General features: G+C 42.4%; 1 long non-coding RNA gene across 1 annotated transcript in view; it reads right to left on the bottom strand.

Annotated features, from left to right (window-relative positions):
- LOC124614004 overlaps positions 1 to 17,474 on the bottom strand; it is a 701,124-nt gene that overhangs the window by 319,383 nt on the left and 364,267 nt on the right. Inside the window, exon 2 of the long non-coding RNA XR_006979673.1 lies at positions 9,630 to 9,666. This is a non-coding gene — a long non-coding RNA (uncharacterized LOC124614004). The remainder of the gene's footprint in view (positions 1 to 9,629; positions 9,667 to 17,474) is intronic.

Consider the following 17,474-nt stretch of genomic DNA (forward strand, 5'->3'; position numbering starts at 1 on the left):
ACGTCATCGTTGGCGTGGTCGTTCGTTGACCGGAATGTTATCTTCCGTACAGAAGGCTATCGTACGGACATCTATTGACAGTTGTATGATTATATCGTGGGTATAAACTGGACAGGGAGATAGTGGTTTGTTACTTTCATTTTGGACACGAATATATACAACAACCTTCGTCTCTAAATGCAAACTACGAGGGTAGGAACTTTAATAGTGGCAACTATTTATTTACAGCTCTTACAAAACAGATACGTGTTTCAAAGTTTTGCTGACCGTCAAAGTAGTCACCAGCATTGTGTATAACTCATTGCCAGCGATGGTCGTAGGCTGTGTTCCAAAAACTAGCAGCAGAGAGACGGAAGTGATGACACTTTCTGCAGGACCTGACCATCATTTTGCAGGACAATGCTCAAGTATGTACAGTGCAAGCTGTTACTGATTTGTTTGACTAATGGGGCTGCTAAGTACTATACCACCTACTGCACCCCCCTAACTTAAGCCCTCGTGAGTTCAACTCGATTTCTAAACTGAAGGGAACACTTCACGGCATTCGCTTCAGAACTGCTACAAATTCTTCGGGCAATAGACCACGCCGCTCGAACTCTCAACACAACTGGCACTGCTAAGAGCATCCTACGACTTCCACATCGCTGGCAACGGGCTATAAACAATACTGGTGACTACGTTGAACGTCAGTAAAACTTTGAAACACGTATCTATTTTGTACGAGCTGTAAATAAATAGTGCCAACCCTCATATAACACTGCAGCACTGCCGCCAACTATTTTGTATACACCGACCCTTGTTTAGGCGTGATTACACTACGCTACCATTTGAACTATTTGACCATAAGTTCAGAAATGGTTCAAATGGCTCTAAGCACTATGGGACTTAACATCAGAGGTCATCAGTCCCCTAGATTTAGAACTACTTAAACCTAACTGACCTAAGGACATCACACACATCTATGCCCGAAGCAGGATTCGAACCGGCGACCGTAGCAGCAGCGCGGATCCGAACTGAAGCGCCTAGAACCGCTCGGCAACAACGGTTGGCCCCATAAGTTCCTTTATGTCACTGCGCAGGAATGCAACAGAGAAATTTTGAAACAAGAAAATTTGCCGATGTCCATAGAGAACAATTTCCACCCTCCTCTTTTGTTTGATTTTCCAATACGCATTGTTAGGACATCTCCACTTAAAATCCTTGTGTTGTTCTACCACAAGCCACCACAGACTCCAGACATGCGCGTAAAAAGAGTGATGCGTGAAAACTTCTCACTGAAGTTTCTCGTAGCATGTGGGGCAACGGATGAAGGAAGTACTCTGCGTGATTTCATCCATCTCAGATGGTCTCCCACATGTCTGCTGGTTCTCTTTTCCACGCTGTATGTACATCACAAGATTTTCCTGAAAAACGTTTTTTTCTATACTTAAACTGTATAATAACGTCAAATGAGTATTTATTAACGTTAAACAGGGAACCGTGATCATATTATTTGAAACAACCAACGCTTGCTAGATCGTGTTTCATCATTATAACGGCAGGTAAGCAGAGGGCGAATGTGCCATCTTCTGCGCCTGTACGTTTCATAGGGACGACGACAGCGGTGATGGTGTGTTTTGTTTGTAGGCTTGACAACGAAGCTTTTAGCGCTCTTGGTGCTGTCGTTGCCAACCTATCGATTGTCAACGCCGCTTTTAGTCTTTGGACCGGCTAACTGTGGTCAGAGGCCGTGCGGACCGAACGAAAATGCTTGCTTAAGCCGTGCGCAAGAGCGGAGCTGGATCTGGGTTATAGCAGTAGCCAGCAGAGAGAGGGCGTGACTGGCGTGTGCCAAGCGGCTTGTATGCTGGACACGTGAGCTTCCTGGGGCAGGGCAGCGAGAGTTCCTGTGCACGTGACTTCACTCTAGTACGCCGCCGCCACAAGCGAGGGACCTCCAACCATTTTCACCAGCGTTTGTTAAAGTATGAAACTTCTTTATTTAAATGAGTGAGTCTGTACTTAAATTGCTGAATGACTGAGACCCCCAATATCCTAGCGCAACGCAATCTGACTGCTCAAAACCTGACTTCAAATAATTAATTCAAAAGAATGGCCCTGACTAATGAGAAATCCTAACAATAACCTATACATTTCATTAAGCACTTACCTCACAAAAATCTTCATTACGCGAACTACTGCAATACAGTGAGCGTCAATATTGCCAGCTAAATAGAAGATTCTAACTGCTAAAGGCACTAACTACTAATAGGCATGTGGTTAGCAGAGGAAAGATTTTATTGCAAACCAAATAATAATTTTTTTACCTTAATAATGCGACATCCAGTTCAGACACGAATATAAATCGTCATTGACCTCTAGTACAAAGGTATACAATCATGAATAATTTTCGATCTCCGTGTCGGATACTTCCAGATCGTTAGCCATCGCTAACACTTCAGACACATACCCTCCATCAATGCTAACTTCTCTTACAAGTAACGTGATATTTGAGTGAAGGAGTTTAGGTCTGGCCAGATCATGAAAGTTACGACGGTGCATTTTGGTGCTTAAACTGTTTTTGAATAGAGTCACTTTGAAATTATTGAAATAAAACTTTTGTAAAACATTTCGAACAAAGTCAATTGTTGCTAAAGCTTTTTCCTCTGTAATTGTCAATGATGTATTCAAATTTTAACTAATTCATTCAAAAGTCTACAATCACTAGTGTTAAGTTTTTTTAATTCATTCGTTCTGCGAGCTTAAAATATTTGTTGCTGATGAAGGTTTGGACGTTCATTTGCTCTATCTAAACAGAAAATTTTACTGGCATCAGCCATTCAGATATTTCTGAGAAATTTTACTAGTTTATGAAGTCACGATTTATAACTGCAGTTGCTGCATTTGTTTTAAAGATTTGGTCAAATTAACTCTTACTTTGTGTTATAAAAGTATCAATCTACGCAAGTATTTTCTGTGACATCTAATAAATGATTGTAAGTGAAAATCTTACAGAAGAGTGCAAAGAATAGATGTGCATTCGACCATTCAGTTATCAGCAGGCAGTGTTAAGTAACGGGCTTGCGGCGGTGTCGTGTCAGCACTAGAGTGTCACAAATCGCAATTGAGTAACATCAGCAAATCAAGTGTTCAAGATATTCTCGAGGATGTTGAAGAAGAGAAAAGTCTGTGACTCCCGAACAAAAATAACGCCACGTGGATGTCTGCTGTGACTTGATTTAAATGCAAATACGGACAGCTCTTTCCTGGAAAAGATTGTCATGGATGACTAGACTTGGTGTTATCAATACGAACCTACCATGAAACGAAAAAGTGCAGAAATCCACTTGGAGAGTAAACGCTTTCACGACATGACCGTCATTGAAGCCAATGTGACGCGCGAGGTGAGCAACGTCCCAAAGAAGGTCTTTTCTGACAGTTTAACGTGGGTGTATGAATGTCGTGTGCGTTGTATTCCAGTGGGACGGAGGGGGAGGTGGCAGGGGAAACAATGTAGACCACTTGAAGCATTAAAACCACCATCTAAATGTTTCTACAACTGTTACTAATCGAGTCTCGATACTTTTACCCTTATTTACGACAAATAAGTTTCAAGTACACCTAACTGTGTTGAATTCATGGTGAAATAGACCTACTCTAGCTGAAAATGAAAACTGAATGGTTCTGAAGAAGATATGTAGAGACATCGCACACACACACACACACACACACACACACACACACACACATCACCGAATACATTGTATATATTAATGTCGGCGTGTGGGTGCGTGTTTTCCTTGTTTTTTGTTCTTTTATTACAATCTATATTATTGTACAAAGCTCAAAAATATAAAGATGGCCTGCATACTGCAATTTTAATGCCATGGAAACAGAAATATTTACACATACGCCCTGTCTAAGGCAAACAGAAAATAAGTAACGTAATTTGATGGCCTCAATATCTCAATATATGTTTAAAAAATTGACATCCTGCCATAGTTGAAAATCATTGGCCATCGTTATACAGTGTATGCGAGAACATGTCAGTATGAAGTCAGCATGCATAACTGAATGAAAGGTATTATTACGGGATCGGTGCGTCGATTCTACAAAGGGCAGGTCAGAGCAGTCCCGCACTAAACTGATGCACTATCAAATCTCTCAATAAACTCGATGACAAAGCCGGCCGCGGTGGTCTAGCGGTTCTAGGCGCGCAGTCCGGTACCGCGTGACTGCTACGGTCGCAGATTCGAATCCTGCCTCGGGCATGGATGTGTGTGATGTCCTTAGGTTAGTTAGGTTTAAGTAGTTCTAAGTTCTAGGGGACTGGTGACCACAGATGTTAAGTCCCATAGTGCTCAGAGCCATTTGAACCATTTTTTTTCGATGACAAAGCAAATCATGTTGTGTAGCCTACATGCTTCATTCAATGCATCGTACTGTAATTTACGTTTCCAATATTTCTGCTTGCTCGCACTAACAAGGCACCTACTTCTTCATCTTCACAACTTAAAGAAGATATTTCGGACGTAGCTGACTCTTTCATTTACTGCTTACAGTGCTGTGTAGACTACACGGCATTAATGAATGAGAGCAATAAATCAATCAGTGATCAGCCACTTTTGTGACGTAACCTTCGAAGAGATTAGAGTCCTGATGCCACTCTTTCGTTTAGAACAGAGGCGGCCAATGATCCGTCTCGCGGGATGTGCCCTGGCATAACTGCCGTTGCGCTCTGCCTACCTGCACACTCCCCACCCCCCAGCCACCGTGGCACGCTGTCACAGCGTAAGGAGGAGGAAGAGGGGGAAACTGTGAATTCGCCTCATTTATATCGCAGCTGCAGTCGCTATGCATAGGATGTGACTTCGTATTTGACATTCCCGTAACGACAATCACAAACAGAACATATTTTGAGTATTAATCATTTTTGGCGCGCTGAAGACATAATACAGTTTTTATCTGGTTCAAGAAAGTGTCGGCCTACCGGCAGACACAGACAATAGCACAATTTTTGCACTCTGGTTTCCACATAATAGTGACTTATTTAGTTTCATAATCGAAAAAAGGACATTTGCACACACATGTTGATCGAAATACTGTAGAAATTTTCCAACGTCACTATGGAGGTGTGGAAACCTGAGGAAAACAATGTAGCCATTGTGGACAATTTAATGCAGATGAATTTTCCTTTAAAACATGGATTACGTTGCAGACCAGTCAGTTGCATCTTCGCATGCATGGGGACACTTTCTACTGAAATGGCAAACGGCCTCGAATACAGCTCGAAAACGGAAGTAAGATTGGCAATCTTCAAAATATTTAGAAAATTATTCTTATAATTTCTGCAAGGCAATAATGAATCTTCAAACCTGGCGTTTTCTTTAATGCCACTGAGCTTAGAAAATTATCATTATAGTTTCTGCAAGGCCATAACGAATCTTCAAACCTGGCGTTTTTTTTAATGCTACTGAGCTTAGTGAACTGGACAGTTAATAACTTTTTAATAATGTGGGGCCACTGTCACAACATATTTCTTTAAAGTCAGTACCGCCATTAGACTGTTTTTTATTTGCAGTGTTAACATTTATACGATCATGATTTCGGCTTTAAAGTGCCATTATCAAGTGTTTTAATGTTATACAGTGCCTAAGTTGGCATATTGTCGTATTTAAAATACACTATTGTACACATTGTCTAAGGGTCAAGATGGTATACTCAAGTGATAAAACAAAGCAGTAGGCTTTTACCAGAAGTATTGACCCTTAGACAATGTGTCTAATAGTGTATTTTAAATACGACAGTACGCTATCTTAGACACTGTATAACATTAAAACACTTGATAATGGCACTTTAAAGACGAAATCATGACCGTGTAAATGTAACACTGCAAATAAAAAACAGTCTAATGGCGGTACTGACTTTAGCCGGCCGCGGTGGTCTAGCGGTTCTAGGCGCTCAGTCCGGAACCGCGCGACTGCTACGGTCGCAGGTTCGAATCCTGCCTCGGGCATGGATGTGTGTGATGTCCTTAGGTTAGTTAGGTTTAAGTAGTTCTAAGTTCTAGGCGACTGATGACCACAGGTGTTAAGTCCCATAGTGCTCAGAGCCATTTGAACCATTTTTTTGAAGCCGGTACTGACTTTAAAGGAACTGGACAATGTTTGTCAGAATTTGTCCCTTATACCCTGTTATTTACTTTTTAATGTATTCCCATCAAGTCAGAAATATATTCTTTCTAACCTCGCAGTGTCTTACTGTGGGCAGTGTGCAGTCAAGTCCACTTAAAATGCGAGGTCTGCAGTCCATTCTAGATGTTCGGACTTTCGTTTCTGCTCTCCTTTTTCTTTCATAAATTCAACAATAGCGGATTGTAAATCTTCGAAGCAGGCCCTTGACTTAACCAGCGTACTTTGCAGTAACATATAAATTCTCCATACTCTCCGTTCAGTTCCATTGAAAACTTCTGCAACTGACAATGAGACTTCAAAAATTTTGCTGTTCATACTAACAATTTCTTCACGTGCTCCATGCCTACAAATTTAGCACGAAGTACCTCTTGATTTACAGAACAGTGAATCCCATCTGTCGTTCTTTGTAATTGTTTGCTCCCTCTTTGCCCACTACATCTTCAAATTCTTTCTGCGTGATATTGCAACGTCGTTTCATAGCAAATTTTGAAGTACCTGCGGATGCAATTGCATAATGTATATTGAGACTTCTTATCCCTCTCTTCTGTGATTCCCATCCAGTTTTAAAGGTTTGTGACGACGGATTGCTGCACAGTCTCTTTTTATGCAAACAGCCACTGGACCTGTGAACGTCCTTCATACCACGAAGAAATAATGAAGGGAAAACAGCACCGACACTACGATCCTTCCGAACTGTGAGAGTGTTACCGAGCGAAAAAAGCCACACAATAGTAGAGCAGGAAATGTTGCTCTGTGCCGAGTACTTCCGAGGAGAACCGAGCGAAGCCGAGACAACATAAGCCGCTGTCGGCCCACGGACCGCATACCTGCTACGTGTGCTATTTGGCATCCCATGGCCAGTCTTTGTTTACTATAACAACTGATCATTTGCAAATATTGATAAAACACTTCTGAATTTTTGCGTGAGCATATACTTCGTAGTTCAAACTCATGTTAGACTTTCTTAACATGCCCGATGAATTTTGGCTGTATCACTGTGTAAGAACGTTATATGCATCACCCAAAAACGCCACGTGCTACCCGTGCTTCGCTGGTGCCCTGAAAGGCTTTGTGGGCGATTTGTGGGTAAGTTCTCGACGGTAGCTTGCACTTGAAAAGCTGCCCAAAGCACACTGATTGAAAGGAGGAGGAGGAGATTAGTGTTTAACGTCCCGTGGACAACGAGGTCCTTAGAGACGGAGCGCAAGCTCGGCTTAGGGAAGGATGGGGAGGGAAATCGGCCGTGCCCTTTGAAAGGAACGATTCCGGCATTTGCCTGAAGCGATTTAGGGAAATCACGAAAAACCTAAATCAGGATGGTCGGAAACCGGTTTGAACGCGCGTGCCGATTGAAACCTACATGTTTACTGTGTCACGAATGATCATCAGTGACAGTTTATTGCTGGCTTTCTAAATTTTTCGGTGTTATGATAATGCAGTGGTGTCCATCCACAGCGATATGAAATTGGATCTGCGGGAAACACAATTATCGAAACAGATGCCCGATTTTCCCAGAGGAATGTTGGAGCATAATGTGTTTCCATTATCATATTCGTACAATCTGGTTTAATGAAGTCGAAAGTATTGTCTTTTGACGATGTTAAACCTTACGGTACACAGCTGAAAGCGTAACTATTTATTATGTTCTAACAAATGAGACGATGAAGGCAGCTGGTTGGGCAACAGTTACTTCATGTATCGATCTCTATATTTTCCCCACTAACAGATTTAGTGCTTGTTCTACAATCTTCACTGACGAAGTTAATACCAATCTGATACATCCAGTGCGAATAAACTCAACATTCACAGACGCATTGTTGTACCAAAACCCGATTTAACAACTCATCTGTAACTACTAAATTTTAGTAGAAAGGATGGAAAGAATAAAATATGGTATAATCGTTCGCAAATAAGGGCTGTTGTCCGTGGCTCAAAGTGGATGATACGTTCTTTAAAGCTACTGTGAATATATTACTACTAGAGATAGCAGTTATCGTTGAAACAACAGGTTTTCGGTTACACCTGGATCTTTTAGTCTTCCATTTAACATGTCCGTTAAAATCGCACAAAAACGGCCGGTTTCTGAAATAATCGATTTTCGGTTTTTTATTACATTTACTTCCAGTAATAAACGTAGACTTCAAACAGCATTTGAGAGATTCTGGTGGAGGTGAAAGAGGAGCAGCTCGTGACCACACGTCAGTAAAATGAAAGGTACATCAACTAAATTTATCTTCTCCTCCGAGGAACATTGTGGATGTTTTCGCCTTCGATAGTGTCGCATATTTGTTGTGCCTCCTCCCTTTTTAATATTTCAAAGCAAAAGGAGCATTGGCATTGCAGTTCACTGCTACCACTCTTTGTTTAATAAATCCAAACTAGGCATGGTACCATTCACCAACACAACTGATGGCCTGGGACGGCAGCGAGAAACCGCCATATAGACCAGATGGGGACAAGTCTTGCACATTACATGTACAAGCATGCCGTCTAGTAGGCCAGGTCGCACGGTGACAGGTACATCATTGTCCCTGCGATACTGTACCGATTCCTATGTCATATGTTTGTTGCTAGCTTCTGACTGTAGGCATCGTCATAAAAATGCGGCTAATCACATTTCCCAGTTCCTACAATAATTCAATATTTAAAAGCAAAGGAAATTTCAAGAACAAACTTACTCGTTTTCAAAAAAGTTGTACTCAAAAACGAAAAATTTTAGCGCTGCTGCTACGGCAAATTGGTATGCCGGTTTTCTTACCTGGTTATTAGCGAAAACTGAAAAAACGTGTTATAACCGAAGCCAAAAAAATACCGAAAAATATCGGTTATTCGAAACTAAAATAACGGTGTCGGTTTTAATCGGTCGGTTTTTTTTCATGCCTCATTTCTGCTAGAAAGGTGCGCCAGAGACCCATTGTTAGCTTCATATTATCTACAAGCTTACTGCAAAATCTGTTCCTAAGATTGCAGTAGTCTCGCAATGGCTGTACAATGGTTGAGAAACCTAAGTAACCTAAATATAATTTCAAGTAACATCGCATATCTCCTGAATGTCGAAAAACACGTATGTTAGGAGCTGCTTACGTAGGAACACTTCCTATATAGCCTCCTCAGTCAGATGCGCTGTCAGCATAGCAGATAAAGCCAGCGTGAGAGTACTTCACTACAGGACCACTTCATGACGTATTTCCAGACAGACAAATTTACCAATGAGCCATCCGAACAGCATCAGATCGACGGAGGTGACTTATCGCAAATGTAACATATCATAAAATGTTACACTAATATTTGAAAGAACCATTTCCCAAGTATCACCAAACCATACAGGGAAACCACTTGTAATTACTCTACTGAGGTACTATTGCTACGTCTTTAGCAACCAGTGTATGCCGTACGCCCTTTGCGTTGCGTTAGTGCTACGTCTTGTAGGATGCATCAAGTAAAGGCAGTACTTACCGCTGCTTTTGACGCTAGCCGCTCCGCATGTCGATTCCTGTAACAAAAAGAGATGCGGGTCAGAAGTCGAGATAATTAATTACAGCGTAGGAATGGGAAATGGTTATGTGAGAGATAACAGGTTGAAAGGCCAAAACCTATCCGTAGAAGTACTTAAACAATAAAGCAAAAAAATAAATAGAATACATACTTCGTTTTCAGCATTTATAGAGGTCTAAAATACTTCACTGATAAGAGAAAACCCGGGTTGAGAGACGATGACCATTTCTTAAAAGATTGTCAGCACACTGATACATGCTAGTCTCAAGACAACCAAGTTTTACCGCCTTTGGTGAAATATCACAGGGGGGAGAATTTCTCACTGCGATTCAGAGTTTGTATTCCAATTTGCCGCCTGTTAGAAGAGGGCGTACGTTTAAACGGGTTTCAGCAACTGCCGTCTTCGCGCTTGCGGAAACAATCTTAAGTGTTTTTCTATAGTACCTTAATATAAAGGATGTAATGTCATCAATTTTCCGTATATTTCTATCCAGCACCACTCTCTTCTTGTCTTAATAACTTTTCCCCAATTTCTGCTCCCAAAATTTCTCATCTGGTCAATTTTTCTTCCTTACAGCCCTCCCTCTATTACCAGTTGTATTAACTATGGTTAAGTTGCAGCCTCTTCTGCCTAGAGTTCTCCGTAAATATCTCCCTTATCCTTGCTATTTCCTCTTCATCCCTGATCAGAGTGGTGGAGTGATAAGAAAATGGACTCGGATGGTGATTTAAATCCTTTTCCAGCAATTCAGATTTAGGCTTTTCGCAGTTTCCCTAAACTGGTCGAGGTAAATGTAGGGATACTTTCTGTGTAAAAGACAAGCAGACACGCCGATTTCCTTCCCCGTGCCACATCCCGAGTTTGCGCTCGGTTTCTAATGACTTCATTGTCGAGAAGATATAACTCTAACCTTGTTTCATTCATGTTAATTCTGCCCCTTATTAGATCAACTTGCTTGTCAATAGTCTTCGCAGTACCATATTTCAAATATTGCTAGAATCTGTTCTTCTTGGACTCCTTTCGACTTTCACTTTCGGTGAGTTTATTGTGCGAACATTTTTCTTGATTCTAGACCAAGAGTTGTTTTATTGAGAGAAGTCGCTTTTCTTACAATTCAGTTTGGTTGCTTCCAAGCTATCTCAGTTATTTTCCTTGATCCCTGCTTCTCCTACAAAGAAGAATAAATGAAAATAGGAGCCTACCGAAATCCTCTATCCGAATAAGGGGCATTAAATACGCATACAGGATTATCTAACGACGCACTGAACAAGAAGTGTATAGTGAGAATTGTATTAGCAGCGAAAGGATATCCGAAGAAGATAAAAATCTTGGGAGTTATATACTGTATACAACGGACGTCCAATAAGAAATGCAACACTTTTTTTCTGAAAGCGGGTTTCTTTTATTCAGCATTCCAATACACCATGTTATTCCCCGATAGTTTGGCTACAAAACCATTTTTCTCAACAAAATCTCCGCTCAATATATCGGTCTTACGCAACCTTATTTGGAGCGCTCACCTGTACTCGTATGCCCGCATGGTACCACCCTATTGGTCGACGTGGGAACCAATCTCTTGCCGCATCAATAACCTTCCCATCGTCCACGCAATGTTTTCCACGGAGTGTATCCTTCTTTGGGCCAAACAGATGGAAGTTGGAATATGCGAGATTCGGGTTGTAGAGTGGATGAGGAAGAACAGCCCACTAAATGTTTTTGAACTCCTGTCGGGTGAGCAGACTTGCGTGAGGCTTTGCTTTGTCATGGAGGAGGTGAAGTTCTCCTTCATTTTTGTGGCGACGAAAACGCTGAAGTAGTTTCTTCCATTTTGTGAGGGTAGCAAAATACACTTCAGACTGATCGTTGCACCATGAGGGAGAACAGAAAACAGAGTCCCAGAAGGCTGTCGCCTTAAAATTACCGGCTGAGGATGCGGCCTTGAACTTTTTCTTCAGAGGAGATGTGGTGTGGCGCCACTCCAAGAATCGCCATTTTGCCCGGTTCGAAGTGACGAACCCATATTTCATCATCTGTGACAATATTCGACAAATAATTGTAGCCTTCAGCCTCGTAATGCGCAAGCACAAGCAATTCCGCACACACTGTACTTTGTTGCTGCTTGTGGTCTTCCGTTAGGCGGCGAAGAGCCTTTGAGTACTCCAACTGGTGGACGAGTGTGTCAGCACTACCAACAAAGACGTCCACTTGTGCAGCGAGATGTTTGATTGTGATCTGTCGATCAGCTCGCATGAGAGTGTCCGCACGTTCCAAGATTGCAGGAGTCACAGCTGTGTGCAGCCGGCCGGCACGCGTGAGATCGGACAGGTTTGCGCGACCTTGTTGCCATTACAGACGCCTCGCCCAACGACTCACCGTACTTTTGTTCACTGCCAGTTCTCCGTAGACATGCTGCAAGCGCCTATGAGTATCTCCGATGCCCTAGCCTTTCACCAACAGAAACACAATGACAGCTCTCTGCTTGGAGCAGATCTGTGTTACAAACGCCATTTTGAAGACTGCGCACAGCGCTGCCACCTATCGAAACTTTGTGAAACTATAGATGATGAAGCAGGAAAATTCCGCGATATCCCTTAACAAAATCCACATATTTTTGGTCACGAAAACAATATGTTGCATTACTTATTGAACACCCCTCATATGTAGACACGAGGAGGTCAGCGCAAGAATAGACGAGTTCGGTGTGTCTGAACCAATTTTAAGGCAAACGACTTAAAATAAGTATAAGTGCCTAAGAAACAGCAGACTGACGTTGTTTTTGCAGATGTTTCTATGTTGTCGTCAAAATAGTGAGGGATGGTACAAATCGGTCACGCGGAGTGGCCGCGCAGTTTGAGGCGCCATGTCACAGATTGCGTGGCACCTCCGAACGAGGTTCGAGTCCTCCCTCGGGCAGGAGAGTGTGTATTGTTCTTAGCATAAGTTAGTTTAAGTTGGTGTGTAAGTCTAGGAACCGATGACCGAGGGGGGGGGGGGGGGGGGGGATTTTACACAGTAACAACTCTTGGGATGGGAAGTGACTTCAAAGTAGACAACACCGAGATATTGCCAATCTCAGGTCTCGTGGTAAATCGATTTTCTGGGGAAAGTAAGCAGAGAAGAGTCCTTTGCTGATACAGTGGGAAGAGCGTGCCTATGACACCAATTGGGATGAAGAAGTTAGAGACGCCAGTATGGACGTTCTCTGAAACAGACCGCACAAGAATGGACATCGGTTTTATGGGTGGTACAAGAGCCCACGCGTTGCAGTATGTAAATAAACTCTCCGCTCGTAGCAAAACACTGGCGCAATTTTTCCTCTGATTTCTCTCACGCTCACAATACGTTTTTATCATTATAATTTGTGTACTGAAGTACGTGAAGACTATCTGCAATTATTAACCAGGATCTCGGTTTTTATAAATTATTTTACAGCGTAAATAATAGATTGTGTGCTACCCCCCATTTATTTTGCAGCTCTGTACTCGGTCGACGCTCACAGTATTGCTGTCCAACATTGCAAGTAGGATCGAAACATTCAGTCAATATGTTCTGATACTCTTTTCACAAGGATCAAAGGATTACATTAATTCGGCAACGTGCAATATGCGTTTGAGGTCACCATACAGGTGCGCTCTCTGCCATGACTAATGGATCTCAAGCGGAAATCAAAAGAGGAGTACAACTATAATTGGAACAATGACTAAATTGACTTTCAGGATGTTCTTATAAGAACCTCTGGTCGATCGCGACATTAATACCACAGCGAAAAGTCGATGAAGCGCTGTGCAGATGTGTTGCACATCTTCTCTAGTATGCGCGCGGTCACATCACGCTGCACTTCTCAGTTCTGAGCACACGTGAGCACGTAAAAGTGCCTACAAAATAGTGCTCCCGCCAAGTGTGAAATGTCTGCCGAGAGATTTCGCCTGATTTTATGCAACTCCACGTAACATACCTGTCATGCGTTTCCTTCTTCATGACGGTTCTCGGCCGCACGTTACAGGTGCAACAACGACGCTCCTGCACCGTTTTCGATGGGAAATGTTCGATCACGCACCATTTGTTTTTTCGTCGTCAGTCTTGTGTTTGGTTTGAAGCAGCCCGCCACGAATTCCTCTCCTGTGCTAACCTCTACATCTCAGAGTAGCACTTGCAACCTACGTTCTCTATTATTTGCTTCCTCTACAGTTTTTGCCTTCTATAGCTCCCTCTAGTACCATGGAAGTCATTCCCTCACGTCTTAACAGATGCCCTATCACCCTGTCCCTTCTCCTTGTCAGTGTTTTCTGCATATTACTTTCCTCTCCGTTTCTGCACAGAACGTGCTCGTTCCGTACCTTGTCAGTCCACCTTATTTTCAACATTCGTCTGTAGCACCACATCTCGAATGCTTCGATTCTCGTCTGTTCCGGTTTTCCCACAGTCCATGTTTTACTACCATACAATGCTGTACTCCAGACGAGCATTCCCAGAAATTTCTTCCTCAAATTAAGGCCGATATTTGATATTAGTAGACTTCTCTTGGCCAGGAATGACCTTCGTGCCATTGTTAGTCTGCTTTTAATGTTCTCCTTGCTCCATCCGTCACTCATTATTTTACTGCCTAGGTAGCAGAATTCCTTAACTTCATTTACTTCGTGACCATCGATCTTGATATTAAGTTTCTCGCTGTTCTCATTTCTACTACTTCTCATTACCTTCGTCTTTCTTCGATTTACTCTCAATCCATACTCTGTACTCATTAGACTGTTCATTCCATTCAGCAGATAATGTAATTCTTCTTCATTTTCACTCAGGATAGCAATGTCATTAGCGAATCGTATCATTGTTATCCTTTCACCTTGAATTTTATTCCCACTCCTGACCTTTCTTTTATTTCCATCATTGCTTCCTCGATGTACGGATTGAATAGTAGGGATGAAAAAGGTTCAAATGGCTGTGTGCACTATGGGAGTTAACATCTGAGGTCATCAGTCCCCTAGAACTTAGAACTATTTAAAGCTTATTAAGGACATCGCACACAGCCATGCCCGAGGCAGGATTCGAACCTGCGACCGTAGTGGTCGCGCGGTTCCGGACTGAAGCGCCTAGAACCGCTCGGCCACCGCGGCTGGCTAGGGGTGAAAGACGTCTTACACCTTTTTTAAAACGAGCACTTCGTTCTTGGTCGTCCACTCTTATTATTCCCTCTTGACTGTTGCACATATTGTATGTGACCCGTCTCTTCCTATAACTTACCCCTGTTTTTCTCGGAATTTCGAACATCTTGCACCATTTTACATTATCGAACGTTTTTTGCAGGTCGACAAATCCAATAAGCGTGTCTTGATTTTTCTTCAGTCTTGCTTCCATTATCAACCGCAATGTCAGAATTGCCTCTCTCAGTGAATTTACCTTTGATAAAGCCAAACTGACCGTCATCTATCGCATTCTCAATTTTCTTTTCCATTCTTCTGTATAGTATTCTTGTCAACAACTTGGATGCATGAGCTGTTACGCTGATTGTGTGATAATTCTCGCACTTGTCAGCTATTGCCGTCTTCGGAATTGTGTGGATGATGTTTTTCCGACGGTCAGATGGTATGTCGCCAGACTCATACATTCTACATACCAACGTGAATAGTCGTTTTGTTGCCACTTCCCCCAAGGATTTTAGAAATTCTGATGGTATGTTATCTGTCCCTTCTGCTTATCTGATCTGAAGTTCTCCAAAGCTCTTTTAAAATCTTATTCTAATACCGGGTCCCCTATCTCTTCTAAATCGACTCCTGTTTCTTTTTCTATCACATCGGACAAATCTCTCCCCCCCCCCCCCCCCCCCCCATAGAGGCTTTTTTTCACCTATCCGCTCTCTCGTCTGCATTTAACAGTGGAATTCCCTTTGCACTCTTAATATTATCAACCTTGTTTTCAATGTCACCGAAGGTTGTTTTGACTTTCCTGTATGCTGAGTCAGTCCTACCGGCCATTATTTCTTTTCGATTTCTTCACATTTTTCATGCAACCATTTCGTCTTAGCTTCCTTGCACTACCTATTTATTTCACTCCAGCAACTTGTAGTTCTGTATTCCTGAGTCTCCCGGAACATTTTTTAACTTCCTCCTTTCATCGATCAATTGAAGTATTTTTTCTGTTACCGTCGATTCTTCGCAGGTAGCTTCTTCGTACCTATGTTTTCCTTCACAACTTCTGTTATCGTCCTTTTTGGGGATGTCCATTCCTCTTCAACTGTACTGCCTACTGACCTATTCCTTATTGCTGTATCTATAGTCTTAGAGAACTTCAAGCGTAGCTCGTCATTCCTTAGTATTTCCGTATCCCACTCTTTGTGTATTGATTCTTCCTGACTAATCCCTTAAGCTCCAGCCTACTCTTCATCACTACTGCATTGTGATATGAGTCTACATCTGCTTCTGGGTACGCCTTACAATCCAATATCTGATTTTGGAATCTCTGTCTGACTATGATGTAATCTAACTGAAATCTTTCCGTATCACCCGGCCTTTTCCAAATATACCTCTTCCTCTTGTGATTCCTGAACAGAGTATTCGCTATTACTAGCTGAAGTTTATTACAGAACTCAATTAATCTTTCTCCTCTCTCATTCCTTGTCCCAAGCCCACAATTTCCTGTAACCTTTTCTTCTACTCCTTCCCCTACAACTGCATTCCAGTTCCCCATGACTATTAGATTTTCACCTCCCTTTACATACTGTATTACCCTTTCAATACCTCCATACACTTTCTCTAACTCTTCGTCTTCAGCTTGCGATGTCGTCATGTATACCTAAAGTATAGTTGTCGGTATTGGATTGCTGTCGATTCTGATAAGAATAACCCTGTCATTGAACTGTTCACAGTAACACACTCTGTGCCATATCTTCCTATTCATAACGAATCCTACTCCCGTTATGCCATTTTCTGCTGCTGTTGATATTACCCTGTACTCATCTGACCAGAAATCGTTGTCTTTTTTCCATTTCACTTCACTGACCCCTACATATCTAGATTGAGCCTTTGCATTTCCCTTTTCATATTTTCTAGTTTCCCTATCATTTTCAAACTTCTGACATTCCACGCCCCGACTCGTAGAATGTTATTATTTCGTTGATTATTCAATCTTTTTCTCATGGTAACCTCCCCCTTGGCAGTCCCCTCTTAGAGATCCGAATGGGGGACTTTTCCATAGTCCTTTGCTCGAGATCATCATGACACTTCTTCAATTAAAAGCCACATGTCCTGTGGGTACAGGTTACATGTCTTTCATGCAGTGGTTTACAATGCCTTCTGCATCCTCATGCCGTTGATCTTTGTTGATTCTTCCACCTTCAGGAGCAGTTTCCCACCCCTAGGACAAGAGAGTGCCCTGAACCTCTGTCCGCTCCTCCGCCCCCTTTGACAAGGCCGTTGGCAGAGTGAGGCTGACCTCTTTTGCCGGAAGTCTTCGGCCACCAATGCTGATTATTAATCAAAATTTAGGCAGGAACGGGGTTCGAACCAGGGACCGAAGACGCTTTCGTTATGAATCAAAGACGCTGCCCCAGGACAAATTACGAAAATTGAGCACCCTATGCCCTGGAATTCGCTCCCTCTGATTTTCATCCTTTCGCTCATATGATGCTCTCGCTATGAGGACAGATTTTTACAGACAGCGAGCTGCAGATCAAAACAGGGAATTGGGAGAAAACACGAGTGGCTGCCTTCTATGACGAGGCTGATGGGAAGTTGGCATAACGCTTCGTCATGTGCATTAGTCGGCGCGACATCTTTGTGGAGAAGTAGTAAATATGCGCTTTCCATTTCGCG

Source organism: Schistocerca americana, chromosome 4 (genome assembly GCF_021461395.2).
Source record: "Schistocerca americana isolate TAMUIC-IGC-003095 chromosome 4, iqSchAmer2.1, whole genome shotgun sequence".
In the NCBI taxonomy this organism is placed as follows: Eukaryota; Metazoa; Arthropoda; class Insecta; order Orthoptera; family Acrididae; genus Schistocerca; species Schistocerca americana.